This window comes from Littorina saxatilis, linkage group LG8, assembly GCF_037325665.1.
Source record: "Littorina saxatilis isolate snail1 linkage group LG8, US_GU_Lsax_2.0, whole genome shotgun sequence".
NCBI lineage: Eukaryota > Metazoa > Mollusca > Gastropoda > Littorinimorpha > Littorinidae > Littorina > Littorina saxatilis.
Window position 1 is genome coordinate 61,998,166 of NC_090252.1, and position 12,500 is coordinate 62,010,665.

General features: G+C 45.9%; 1 long non-coding RNA gene across 1 annotated transcript in view; it reads left to right on the forward strand.

Annotated features, from left to right (window-relative positions):
• The window catches only part of LOC138972433 (uncharacterized), a 1,534-nt gene extending 1,413 nt beyond the window's left edge, over window positions 1-121 (forward strand). The window contains exon 3 of the long non-coding RNA XR_011457609.1: window positions 91-121. This is a non-coding gene — a long non-coding RNA (uncharacterized lncRNA). The remainder of the gene's footprint in view (window positions 1-90) is intronic.
• Window positions 122-12,500: the final 12,379 nt, after the last annotated feature.

The window sequence follows — 12,500 nt, forward strand, 5'->3', positions numbered from 1 at the left end:
ATGTTCACCGTTTTTCCTGCCATCGATTATTGTTTGACTCATTGCTGCTGTTTTCACCAAAAGACATTCAACAGTGTCTATATGTTCTAGGGAATTGGACGTGTACGCCGACTAGGTGGAGCTAGGTGTAGCAACGACCAGTGTATCTGGAAAGGCTTTCGCTGTGATGGGAAGGTGCACTGTGATGGCAGTGATGAGCTAAATTGTGGTGTGTATACTCAGGGGTGGACGAGAGGGGGGGGGGTTGTGGGGTGGTGGTTACACTGGGATGTTAGTGATGAGCTAAACTGTGGTGTGTATACTCAGGGGTGGACGAGAGGGGGGGGGTTGTGGGGTGGTGGTTACACTGGGATGTTAGTGATGAGCTAAACTGTGGTGTGTATACTCAGGGGTGGACGAGAGGGGGGGGGGGGTTGTGGGGTGGTGGTTACACTGGGATGTTAGTGATGAGCTAAACTGTGGTGTGTATACTCAGGGGTGGACGAGAGGGGGGGGGGGGGTTGTGGGGTGGTGGTTACACTGGGATGTTAGTGATGAGCTAAACTGTGGTGTGTATACTCAGGGGTGGACGAGAGGGGGGGGGGGGTTGTGGGGTGGTGGTTACACTGGGATGTTAGTGATGAGCTAAACTGTGGTGTGTATACTCAGGGGTGGACGAGAGGGGGGGGGGTTGTGGGGTGGTGGTTACACTGGGATGTTAGTGATGAGCTAAACTGTGGTGTGTATACTCAGGGGTGGACGAGAGGGGGGGGGGGGTTGTGGGGTGGTGGTTACACTGGGATGTTAGTGATGAGCTAAACTGTGGTGTGTATACTCAGGGGTGGACGAGAGGGGGGGGGGGGTTGTGGGGTGATGGTTACACTGGGATGTTAGTGATGAGCTAAACTGTGGTGTGTATACTCAGGGGTGGACGAGAGGGGGGGGGTTGTGGGGTGGTGGTTACACTGGGATGTTAGTGATGAGCTAAACTGTGGTGTGTATACTCAGGGGTGGACGAGAGGGGGGGGGGGTTGTGGGGTGGTGGTTACACTGGGATGTTAGTGATGAGCTAAACTGTGGTGTGTATACTCAGGGGTGGACGAGAGGGGGGGGGGGGGGTTGTGGGGTGGTGGTTACACTGGGATGTTAGTGATGAGCTAAACTGTGGTGTGTATACTCAGGGGTGGACGAGAGGGGGGGGGTTGTGGGGTGGTGGTTACACTGGGATGTTAGTGATGAGCTAAACTGTGGTGTGTATACTCAGGGGTGGACGAGAGGGGGGGGTTGTGGGGTGGTGGTTACACTGGGATGTTAGTGATGAGCTAAACTGTGGTGTGTATACTCAGGGGTGGACGAGAGGGGGGGGGGGTTGTGGGGTGGTGGTTACACTGGGATGTTAGTGATGAGCTAAACTGTGGTGTGTATACTCAGGGGTGGACGAGAGAGGGGGGGGGGGGGTTGTGGGGTGGTGGTTACACTGGGATGTTAGTGATGAGCTAAACTGTGGTGTGTATACTCAGGGGTGGACGAGAGGGGGGGGGGGTTGTGGGGTGGTGGTTACACTGGGATGTTAGTGATGAGCTAAACTGTGGTGTGTATACTCAGGGGTGGACGAGAGGGGGGGGTTGTGGGGTGGTGGTTACACTGGGATGTTAGTGATGAGCTAAACTGTGGTGTGTATACTCAGGGGTGGACGAGAGGGGGGGGGGTTGTGGGGTGGTAGTTACACTGGGATGTTAGTGATGAGCTAAACTGTGGTGTGTATACTCAGGGGTGGACGAGAGGGGGGGGGGGGGGTTGTGGGGTGGTGGTTACACTGGGATGTTAGTGATGAGCTAAACTGTGGTGTGTATACTCAGTGGTGGACGAGAGGGGGGGGGGGGTTGTGGGGTGGTGGTTACACTGGGATGTTAGTGATGAGCTAAACTGTGGTGTGTATACTCAGTGGTGGACGAGAGGGGGGGGGGGTTGTGGGGTGGTGGTTACACTGGGATGTTAGTGATGAGCTAAACTGTGGTGTGTATACTCAGGGGTGGACGAGAGGGGGGGGGGGGGTTGTGGGGTGGTGGTTACACTGGGATGTTAGCTAAACTGTGGTGTGTATACTCAGGGGTGGACGAGAGGGGGGGGGGGGTTGTGGGGTGGTGGTTACACTGGGATGTTAGTGATGAGCTAAACTGTGGTGTGTATACTAAGTGGTGGACGAGAGGGGGGGGGGGGTTGTGGGGTGGTGGTTACACTGGGATGTTAGTGATGAGCTAAACTGTGGTGTGTATACTCAGGGGTGGACGAGAGAGGGGGGGGGGGGTTGTGGGGTGGTGGTTACACTGGGATGTTAGTGATGAGCTAAACTGTGGTGTGTATACTCAGGGGTGGACGAGAGGGGGGGAGGGTTGTGGGGTGGTGGTTACACTGGGATGTTAGTGATGAGCTAAACTGTGGTGTGTATACTCAGGGGTGGACGAGAGGGGGGGGTTGTGGGGTGGTGGTTACACTGGGATGTTAGTGATGAGCTAAACTGTGGTGTGTATACTCAGGGGTGGACGAGAGGGGGGGGGGGTTGTGGGGTGGTGGTTACACTGGGATGTTAGCTAAACTGTGGTGTGTATACTCAGGGGTGGACGAGAGGGGGGGGGGGGGTTGTGGGGTGGTAGTTACACTGGGATGTTAGTGATGAGCTAAACTGTGGTGTGTATACTCAGGGGTGGACGAGAGGGGGGGGGGGGTTGTGGGGTGGTGGTTACACTGGGATGTTAGTGATGAGCTAAACTGTGGTGTGTATACTCAGGGGTGGACGAGAGGGGGGGGGGGGGTTGTGGGGTGGTGGTTACACTGGGATGTTAGTGATGAGCTAAACTGTGGTGTGTATACTCAGGGGTGGACGAGAGGGGGGGGGGTTGTGGGGTGGTGGTTACACTGGGATGTTAGTGATGAGCTAAACTGTGGTGTGTATACTCAGGGGTGGACGAGAGGGGGGGGGGGGTTGTGGGGTGGTGGTTACACTGGGATGTTAGTGATGAGCTAAACTGTGGTGTGTATACTCAGGGGTGGACGAGAGGGGGGGGGGGGTTGTGGGGTGGTGGTTACACTGGGATGTTAGTGATGAGCTAAACTGTGGTGTGTATACTCAGGGGTGGACGAGAGGGGGGGGGGGGTTGTGGGGTGGTGGTTACACTGGGATGTTAGTGATGAGAAAAACTGTGGTGTGTATACTCAGGGGTGGACGAGAGGGGGGGGGGGGGTAAGCATTGTGATGGCAGTGTTGAGCAAAACTGTTGTTTGTATACTCAGGGGTGAACGAGGGGGGGGGGGGGGGGGCACTGGGTGAACGTGCCCCCTCTACCCCCAAAAAACATCAAGTCGCGTAAGGCGAAAATACAACATTTAGTCAAGTAGCTGTCGAACTCACAGAATGAAACTGAACGCAATGCAACTTTTCAGCAAGACCGTATACTCGTAGCATCGTCAGTCCACCGCTCATGGCAAAGGCAGTGAAATTGACAAGAAGAGCGGGGTAGTAGTTGCGCTGAGAAGGATAGCACGCTTTTCTGTACCTCTCTTCGTTTTAACTTTCTGAGCGTGTTTTTAATCCAAACATATCATATCTATATGTTTTTGGAATCAGAAACCGACAAGGAATAAGATGAATGTGTTTTTATTTTTTTTCTTTTTCGTCTTTACACCTGTTCCTTGTCCCGTTGTGCTCTCACACCGCCCTGTCCCTGCACTCGCTGCTCCAACCACCTCTGAATTTCGTTCCGCTGCCAGACTTGTCGATTTTACAGACGCTCCAGTTGGGGGATGTCGGGTCGCTGCGGTAGGCTACCCTCGGAAGATGACACTGCACTTCTGCTGAGTCACATCGACGGTGTTAAGTAGTGGGTCTGTCCCGAGCTAACGGACGCAGCCCACTACCTACTATGCCCCCTACTAACGACATTGACTTTTAAGTCGCGGAGCCAGACAGAGTGAGCGTCCCCTCCAGAGAGCAGACCGCCACCACGTCCCTCCGTCGACCCCCCAGAACGTCACACGTTGAAGACTGACAGCAGAACTACTATTCAGGGAAGGAAGGAACAGGAACACTGAGACCAAGGTCACCATGAGAGCTCCGGGCATGAAGGGCCACAAGAGCAAGGACAATTTATATTTTGGATGATTAATGAGATGAGGATGATTATAATGATGATGCTTTGGATTTCCAATTTGGTTTGAGACTACGTGACAGGGCAGCACTCTACGCTTACTGTCATAATATATCCTGGCATCAACCAGGCCCGAGAACTGCCGCACCTGCGGTGTTGGTCAGGTATACAGAACCTGAGCACCCTCAAAGTCGCATTCGTTAAGTGAATGACACTCGGCTGTGTGATCCCAGCCTTCCCATAGGAACCATAGCACTTCCACTCTGGGTAGGAGCCGACCGTAGCCCACGACCTCCCGGCCCACAGCCCGATGCGCTAACCACTGCACTACGGGGGCCGGTAAGTGTTTTTAAATTGATTTCGACAATTTAATTTTGATAATAATTTTTATATTTTTAATTTTCAGAGGTTGTTTTTAATCCAGATATAACATATTTATATGTTTTTGGAATCAGAAAATGATGAAAAATAAGATGAACGTAAATTTGGATCGTTTTATAAAAAAAAACTACACTACAGTGAGTGAAAACTGTTCCCGTTTGAAGTTGAACTTTGATTTTAATATTAACATTTAAATGCACAACATTCAGTTGCCGCTTTTGGCTTTGTCAGATTGTGACAAAATACGAGTTACGCCTCAATTTTACACAATATGAAGCAATTTAAATCTCTAGGAACTGAACATATTGCTGTGTGCTCCATGAAAATTGAATCAGACAGAATACAATTCTCATTCAATCATCAATATATAGCTATTCTGATGGACACGTGGGGGAATTCGGGGGCTGTGATTGGATGGTCTCACACATCCCTTTTCCGATCATCAAAGCATAACGCTACGAAAGTTGGCCATTTTTGCCGATATCCAAACGATATCGGCAATAACAAAGACGCATGGTTCCGGTTTCTTCCACGTGTATAAAGTACACGCATACCTCGCCAGGTTTGTTTCTGTCACTCTGTGACTAGTCGACAGACGATGCCATTTGCTTTGTGTGTGTTTTTGTTGTTGCTTACTGTACATGACATACATTACGTGTAAAATGCAGTTCTTTAACAGGCAACAAACCTTGCAAATTTCCAGAATCTGCAATCTGAAGCGACCTATCTCGGATTCTAGCAGACGATCTCTCCAATGTTTAACACAAAATCAGCAAACTCTCCTGTCACATAGAACGTCCATTGTATAGTGCAATGTTGAAATGAAGTTACCGGTCTAAAACATTTCGTTGTTTCTTCTGAGACTATCCTTGTTCTCTTATCATCTACAGATTTACCGCTGTCTTCACCACGCGAATTCCCAACAGAAGTCAGACTTTCGAACATACAATCTACGTAGGCAAGCATTATACGTCATGACGTCATATGATTCCTAACATATTGACGTAATGCTAAGCATCCGGTTATCTCGAGTTTTCTCCGTAATACATGTCCGTGGGTTTTTCAATGTTCGGTTATTTCCGTGGCTTCATGCGGAAAGGGAACCGTCGTCTGCAATCAACGACATGGACCATTCTGGTACTTGTCGCTGACAAAAACATGATTCTAACACAGAATTTAATGTCAGAATAGCTATATAAACGCTATTGTGTTTTCATCGTAGCAATAGGGTCCGATATTTAGACTCGAACAAGTATAATGCGACTCGTCTTCGACTCGTCGGCATTATACTTGTCTCGTCTAAATATCGGGCCCTATTGCTACGCTGAAAACACAATAGCTGTTAATGTCAGCATCTGACTCAGTAACTGAGTGAGACACTGAGTGTGAGAGCAGTCGCCAGTGTTCTGAACCTTCAAATTTCAATCGACCTAGAGCTATTTGTACAGTTCTGTGGTTTATTTCAGGCTTATCAAGCAATATACATACATGCATTCAGTTACAGGGTTGGTCAAATTAAGAAGCAAGAACTTTCCAAGATAATTTCAAGTGTAGCCTGAGGAAATGTAAACGAGATAAAACATGCTTGCAAACCGCATACCGCCATTTTTTAATACCGTGCTGAATGATACTGATAGATCCGCACCAAATATCCTTGCACAATATTCAAATGAAATAAATATTTGTGGTTTCTCTATAAATATTCAATTAATGTTGTCATTATCTTTTTTTGTAAAATATATCAGAAATCTATTTTTCTAAATCTCTTATCTAAAAAAAAAGGGAGAAAGAAGAAAGAATTCAGAAAATAAAAGTTGAAATCTCTGATCTATAAAAAAAACAACAACATGGTAAACTATACACATCAGAAATATTAATAGTTTTTTTTTAATTCTATGAACTAAATTTGAAAAAAGTATTCATAAACAAATTAAAAATGTTTAAATCTCTGATCTCAAACAAAAAACTTGTAAAAAATATCCGCTTGGAGAATCTGAGTTACTAAGTGTCTGCTGGTTGACAAGCATCTCTGCGCAAGGTTTGTTTGAAACATTATATATTTTAATTGGCACTAAAATGCCAATGTGTGTTATTTGTACATACACACCTAATCATCAAACGCGCGCCTCTTGTTTGCTTGTTGAATGGCAGCTTAATGTTATTAGTCTATGCATGACTTGGTTCAGGTGTCTGTCACCTCTTATAAACAGTACATTACTTAAACAATAAAACCTCTTGGTTGAGCAAAGATCAACAGAGATTTGGTGGCATATGCCAATGGGCGGTTATGGTGAGGTTATGCCCCTTCTTTCTGTCGGCTGGTAACAGGCGGAACCTCGCGGCAAGATCACACGAGAAAGGAAAAAAAACGTGCATTGGTCCCAAATAGCATGTCGCTTTGGTAACAGTTCGTGTGTAATATAAGTCGTGCATGTTATACGGTAAACAGACTATGGTAACAGGCGGAACCTCGCAGCAAGATCACAGGAGTTGTCTCGCGTTATCACCCCACCGGACACACATGTTTATAAGTGTACAATAATATTTCCTCTTATACTACAATTTGTGTTTGTGAAACTTTTATTATGAGTCATTCTCCAAAGCTGGTGAATTCTTAGGTCGGTCTCTTAAAACGAAATTTTTACAGAAGCAAATGTGGTTAGACCTTTCCCCCTGTTTAAGTGGATACAGATATGTTTGAAGAAGCACCCACAGCAAAATGAATGAACATATACTGTTCAAAAAAAGAAACGTATAGTTGCTACTTGCCAAATTTGTTTTATTTTTCGAAAAAATTAACAGAAAATCCAATATTTAGATTATTTGTTTGAAATTTGGTATGGACACAGTTGAATGCACACACAGTTCATTTGCATCTTCAAATCAATCAGTCAATCAATACGATTGGGTGCCGAGGCTGTCAAGTCAGTAGGGGGTGTGACTGCCTTGAGCAGCAACAACTGCCCGGCACCTTCTGGGCATGGACTGGATCAGATGCCGGATATCTTGCTGTGGGATGGTGTCCCACTCCTCCTGAAGTGCCTGCAATAGATCGCGGTGATTTGCCGGCGCTTCTTCTCGCCTGCGCACACGTCTGTCCAATTCATCCCAGAGGTGTTCTATCGGGTTCATGTCTGGCGACATGGATGGCCAGGGAAGCACCTGGACATGGTGGTCGGTGAGGAACTGGGTGGTGAGTCGTGCTGTGTGCGGGCGAGCGTTGTCCTGCTGGAATATGGCATCCTAGTCAGCCAGAAGAGGAAGGGCGTGTGGGCGCAGAATTTCCTCCACGTATCGCTGGGCAGTTATGCGCCCTTGGACGTGCACCAGGGTGCTCCTTCCAGCGGTATTGCTCGCCCCCCACACCATGACGCCTCCACCACCATGAACGGGTGCCTCATCCACACAGTTGGGCGCGTAACGTTCGTTTACTCTCCGGTAGACCCTCCTCCGACCATCATGTCGCTGGAGCAGGAAGTAGGACTCGTCGCTGAACCACACGTGTCTCCAGTGATTCCGGACGGTCCAGCGAAGGTGCTGGTTGCCCCACTGCACTCGGTTCTGGCGATGGCGGCGGGTGAGGACAGCTCCTCTGTGAGGTCTGCGAGCTCTCAAACCAGCTTCATGCAGGCGGTTCCGCACGGTCTGGTCCGATAATCGGTGTGGCCCGGGGAGAGCCTGGACAGAAGATGAGGCCGACAGGAAACGATTCCGGAGGTGGCGGAGCCGTATGAAGCGGTCGTGAGCAGCAGTTGTCGCCCTTGGTCTTCCCGCTCGTGGCAAGTCAGCAACGGAGCCAGTGGCTTGAAACCTGACCCACAGTCTACTGATGGTGCTCTGGGACACGTGGAAGTGCCTGGCGATTGCACTTTGATTTTGGCCTGCTTGTAAACGACCCAATGCAATTTGGCGGTCTTCTCTGCTCAATCGGGCCATCTTTCGTCGCTGAATTGTCGTCTGATTTCTTTGTGGCGAACAATCCGCTTTTATGGGTTTTGGAAGACATGGTGAGAGCTCAATATTCCCCGAGTTTCACGAGATTACACTGAAGCATGACGAGTGGTCATGCCAAATGAGCAATTTTGACATTGTAGCCACTGATAACGCATGCGTCACGTGCAGAGCTCACTTGTGGCAATGGACGAAAGGTCGACGACCAGATAAACATTTTCTGCAGTTTGGTGGATATCCTTGTAGCCATATAACTAAATTAACCAAATATTACAAGCTATGCGTTTCTTTTTTTGAACAGTATATTTGTATTTTGATATTAAATATAGTGTAATAATGTCAGTAAATCAACAAAAATGGCGTCAGAAAAATGGTAACAGGGTCGGTACATATATTGGAAGCTACGGTCCATTGCCACGATAAATTTATTATGCATGATTTGTTGAAAAGTCACTTTGTGAAACGATAAAGGTTTCAAACGCTCAGCAAATTAACATGTTGGGCAAATGTGAAGGGAAAAACGATGGGGATATAATATGTGTAGGGTTTGGAGCATTCTTACTGTCCATTATAATTTAGTACCAGACTCCCCGATGAGTGTACATACAACACGAGAAACATACTACATTTATTTTGAAAATGAGCTAGCACTTGCCAAGCCTGGGAATCAAATCAGGGAGCGCCACTCTGCACAGTCAATCGGTCGAAGCGCGAAGGTTTCGAATCGCAAACAACTAAGCTCACAGTCCTTTCTTCGAGTCAAAATGAGGTCTCTATGAAAGAACTTCACTTTTTAGATCAATGCTATTGGTACACTGGAATTTACCAACAGAAATTAAAACAAGAGTTTGTGTATGACAGAAAGCGCAACAAACTTGAGACAGCACACACAAAAGTAGATCCAACACGACTTGGCCAAACTGTTATGCCTGTCCAAATACGCGTAGCAAAATGTGCGTTGTGATCCGTGTTTTTTTCTCTTGCGGTACTGACAATATCGTTATTGAAACTATCACAGTGCGCTAAGAGATTTATAGTACAATTCTCGAAAATGATTATTGAACTCACCGCTACGCGCTTCGTTCAATAATTCAATTTCTCGATTTGCTCTCTAAATCTCTTAGCGCATTGTGATGTCTAAAACTCGCATTTTTCATGATCCGCTAACTTCGACCATTATTTTTGATAATCACTGAGACTCGGCATGTAACCTCTACGTACTTGCCTCCTTTGCCTGGCTCAGGTCTTGTATATTAATAATAATAATAAATAATGGACATTTATTAATCGCCCCTTCTCACAAGAGCTCACGGCGATTTACAAATTAATTTCTGCCGTGTGAGATGGAATTTTTTACACAATACATCACGCATTCACATCGGCCAGTAAATTTCAAGCCATTACGGCGAATATTTACTTTTTACGGCCTGTTATTCCAAGTCACACGGGTATTTGGTGGACAATTTTTATCTATGCCTATACAATTTTGCCAGGAAAGACCCTTTTGTCAATCGTGGGATCTTTAACGTGCACACCCCAATGTAGTGTACACGAAGGGACCTCGGTTTTTCGTCTCATCCGAAAGACTAGCACTTGAACCCACCACCTAGGTTAGAAAAGGGGGGAGAAAATAGCGGCCTGACCCAGGGTCGAACACGCAACCTCTCGATTCCGAGCGCAAGTGCGTTACCACTCGGCCACCCAGTCCTTATATTGCAATCGGTCTCTGTTTGGAAAACGGCTATTCATAACCAAAAGAAGCTTAAAACTCGTCAACAGTAATGAGTTTCACCTGAGGTCATTCCGGGCCTGCCTTTCCCGACCTGAACCAGACAAAGGAGGAAACCAGTACAACGTAATTCCTTTCTAAGCTTTCTGTCTCTGACGGTTGGCATTTGAATAACGACTTCCAATAAAGACCAGCAAATTCGTAATTCCTTTCTAAGCTTACTGTCTCTGACGGCTTGCATTTGAAAAACGACATCCAATAAAGTCTACCAACTATCAGCTGCGGAGACATTTGTCTCGAGAAAATACGCCGAGAGGCGTTAAAGTTCCCCTTGGTTTGTCCCTGTCAAAAAAAATTAATTTGGGATTACTGGTAGCTTTTTTGCACTACCACGCATATGTAACGCTATTTTGATCAAGTTGATAGTATGTACAGCTTTCCGGTCATATGTCCGACTATCACTCACTTTTAGGTGGCGAATGTCCAGATATAACACGTGTTTCAGAATCTCTATTTTTGGGTGTGTACATTTCAATAATGAGTGTTTTTAATTTTTTGTTTCTCAAAAAGTATTCTTAAAGTCTAACACATGTTTACACTCGCACTCCGTTTCTGTAGCTTTAGAAACAAACAAGTCCAGATAAACACATTTTTCTTTGCCGCAAATGTCCAGATATTCCCCCCTCAGACACGTATGTGTGTGTGTGTGTGTGTGTGTGTGTGTGTGTGTGTGTGTGTGTGTGTGTGTGTGTGTGTGTGTGTGTGTGTGTGTGTGTGAGTGTGTGTGTGTGTGTGTGTGTGGGTGTGTGTGTGTGTGTGTGTGTGTGTGCGAGTGAGTGTGCATGCGTGTGCGTGTATGTTTGTGGGTGTGTCTGTGTGGTCCAAACATACACTTCCTGGCAGAGTTGATTTAAATGTTGCAGAACCAGCCCATGTTCACTGACACTTACTGTCCTAGATACATTTCTTGTCACGAAAGGACGGGGGGCAACTCGTTCGTGTAAGTAATGTCCCTTGGTTGCCTTGTATTCATTTTGAACAGGTGTGTATTAGCACAGAACACACACTATAAATATGATTAAACATTATTTAGACATAATAAAAGCTTGTCAACAGACACTGGCACTCCAAAATGATTTAACAAACAAACAAAAAAGGGAGAGAAAAAAACAGGACAAAATTAAGCCCCAGCGGAGATTGATCCCGTGTTCTGGGAACGCACGGTCAACCGTTACACCATGAAGACTACAGTGAAAAGCGAACAATAAAATATAATGAAATAAGAAAACTTTAATTTTAATGGAATTTTTTTGGGGGCACCACATCGCAATTCACGAAGCCCTAGAATAACATAAAACACAGTATCATAAAGCATAATCATGTCGATTGCAGAAAAAAATCCGGCCGACATATAGCCTAATGCTGGGTCTTGACTGTAATAAAAGCCATATAAAAACCCACTCGTGTTGTAACCTATATATATATATATAATATCCCATTAATAGGTAACATGCGCCTTGAGTCGCCTTGTGTGGTGAGATACGTGCGCGATATAAATCCTCGTAAAATAAAAAATCCCATGGGCTGCTTCTTTGTCTCTGTAATGCCACTATGGGTATATACAGGGTGACCCAAAAAAAAGAGTACTCAAACAAAACGTCTTAAATTGAACAAAAATAAAGCAATCTTCATAAAATTTATTTACACACACAAGTAGCCTCTGCATGATTTGCACAGAAACTTTTAGCGTTCTAGCTTGTCTTTCAGGAAAGTTATGCTCATTCTACAGAACATGCTCCAAATGGCCTAACTTCGACCATTATTTTTGATAATCACTGAGACTCGGCATGTAACCTCTACTTATTCCCCCCCTCTGCTTCTTTACCTCTGTAAACTTGTAGGGGTAGTTATTTTTCGATAATGACCCAGCAACCAAACAAATAACGACCCAGCAACAGCCTGAATCCTCGATAGTGCAATGGGTTGAAAATTGTTCTGTTTCGGTACTACTTTTTGCGACTGAAAAGTTCCGAACGCTCTAACGTACGAAGTATACATCTCTGGAGCAAACAATACAAACATACCGCATTTAAATTAACAACTACAGGCCTGAACACATGAATCTTCATATAAAATCCATGAGTTCGGTTGTTTTCTGAATCTAGATTTGCCGTGCTCAAACGTTCATCACAAGCAATTTCCCGCAAGGCTCATACTTTGTCTAGCGACAAGAGTAGTTCCCCTTCTTTTCACTCAGTCTCTTCGACAACAGACTGCAATCCGACGGTCAGTTTTCAACAATATTTCATTTAATA